The sequence below is a fragment of the Amphibalanus amphitrite genome, unplaced genomic scaffold (genome assembly GCF_019059575.1).
Source record: "Amphibalanus amphitrite isolate SeventyFive unplaced genomic scaffold, NRLGWU_Aamphi_draft 000063F_arrow, whole genome shotgun sequence".
Classification (NCBI taxonomy): domain Eukaryota; kingdom Metazoa; phylum Arthropoda; class Thecostraca; order Balanomorpha; family Balanidae; genus Amphibalanus; species Amphibalanus amphitrite.
In genome coordinates, this window is record NW_024881559.1 from 951,085 (window position 1) to 953,059 (window position 1,975).

Consider the following 1,975-nt stretch of genomic DNA (forward strand, 5'->3'; position numbering starts at 1 on the left):
TGAGAGCTTTGCTATTGTATATTGGACCAAAGATCATTGTCACGAATGACTATTAACACGTATTATATGATCATATCGTTGCATGGCTTGTCACATTCACAATTTTACTGAAATCCTTTTTCAAGAAATGCAAAGTTTCATTTGCCAGACACTTGAGTAATGCACATTACCATCTGCATAGCAAAGTAAAGCTGCCTGAGTTCGCTCATTCTAGATTTTTTCACTTCATAGTCAGCGCTTCATAGTTATAATCTTGCTGTTATAAGTTATAATTAATTATTCATCCCAATACATCAATAGACAATATGCAATCATCATCAGCAAACATTTTCTGGCTTGATACTGCTCGGCGTACTCTTCAGTATTGATCTCCTGCAATAATATGGCTTGTTTTTAGCCAATAAGCTCTTTTAATTTTACTTTTATTGCTGATAAGTGAGCCAGATCAACCTGCGTTTATCAACCAACATTTCATAACTTCAACTTGATCTTGCTCAGGACGATCAGGACCTCTCTTAGCCTCCTCCTGGATACTTGGGATTGTTTTCAGTCAACATGCTTCTTTAATATGCTATAAGTCAATCACAAGAGATTTAAGACATCCAACAAAACGTACACGAGTACACGAGTACGAAAACCTCCAGATGAACTCGAAAAAGGCCTTGGAACAGAGCCAAGTGGTGCTCCGTTTGTTTGTTTACAATAATAGTAGTACTGATGTATTGTTTTAGGACTCTAACGTTCGGCTTATAAAAATTGAAACATTTTTACAAAATCTGTAAGGCAAGTAATATTTCTCTGAAAGAACTAAAATATTCAAAAGCCAAACACTATGAAATACAGGAATCGGAGCGAAAAAGTAACCCAAAAAACCAGCCTAATCACCGACTCCTAAAACTGCGACAAAATCAGCACTTTTCCCCGCAACTCGTTGTCCAGACGTAAATATGCGCTCGGCTACGATCGTCAGCTGTCCTTTGGAGCTGGACTTCAACGCTGTAAAGAAAATGTGTGCTGAATTAATTTTTAGTTTCACCAAAATATAAGCAATTTATCATTTCCTTTTCACTTTTGTAATTATTGTTGAGTGAAGAGACATGTTGCTAGTTCCGACAATATAAATTATTAAATAAAAAAAAACGAAATGCGACGGTCAGTATCTGCTACTAAATTATCACTTAAACCAAATACATGGAGAATCTTGCAACCATTGCTTATAAAACGTGCTTATCAATACACAAATGTTTTATTTCAGACAAGAAGGATTTATTTGCCTGAAGTCTTGCGTCATGTGCTACTGCTTTGATTCCAAAGACGCTCTCCGGGTCCGGGTAATTTAGTTCTTCATCGATCGATAAGAGATTTTGATTCCATTGATATCCAAATTGATAAGCTCGGCACCATGGAGTAAGGGCGTCCCCACAGGGGTGACGCAGGGAATATGAAAGGCGTTTACACCGACAGTAGTTTCCGACAGCCGGCAATGGGAATCTCCTGTCGGTGTAAACGCTAGGAGATTCCCATTGCCGGCTGTCGGAAACTACTGTCGGTGTAAACGCTACTATAGTCCCATCCAACTCAAACACTGGGGAATATCCCCGCACTTTTGAGGACGGAAATCTATGGACCTGCTCGAAAAATAGTGGATAAAATACGGCGAGCTTTCAGTTTTATGGTTGGGTCTCCCTTCCGAGGCACATATTTACGAGGGATATTGGGTCATATTCCCCCGGCGTCCTGATGATCGGCGCCCAGCTCAACGTCGAAGGCGCCCTGATACGCGGCACTGCTATCTGTGAAGGTGCCCAGGTTGCTGCCGCTCGAAATTTGGTCGCCTACTTAACAAAACCTCCGTTGGTGCCATCTCAGTTTCCTCGAGGTCAGGCAACCTTCACACGCCGTTGGCTACCTTGGCTGGCCGGCGACTCGTTCCCCTCGCGGCGACGCTCTTGACATTCAGTCAAAAGTTGGAGTG

General features: G+C 41.5%; 1 long non-coding RNA gene across 1 annotated transcript; it reads right to left on the reverse strand.

The window, feature by feature from the left end:
- On the reverse strand, positions 1-903 carry LOC122378698. Its single transcript, XR_006256067.1, has 2 exons — positions 617-903; positions 1-372 (listed from the first exon to the last, which is right to left on the reverse strand). It is a non-coding gene; the product is annotated as an uncharacterized LOC122378698 (long non-coding RNA).
- Positions 904-1,975: the final 1,072 nt, after the last annotated feature.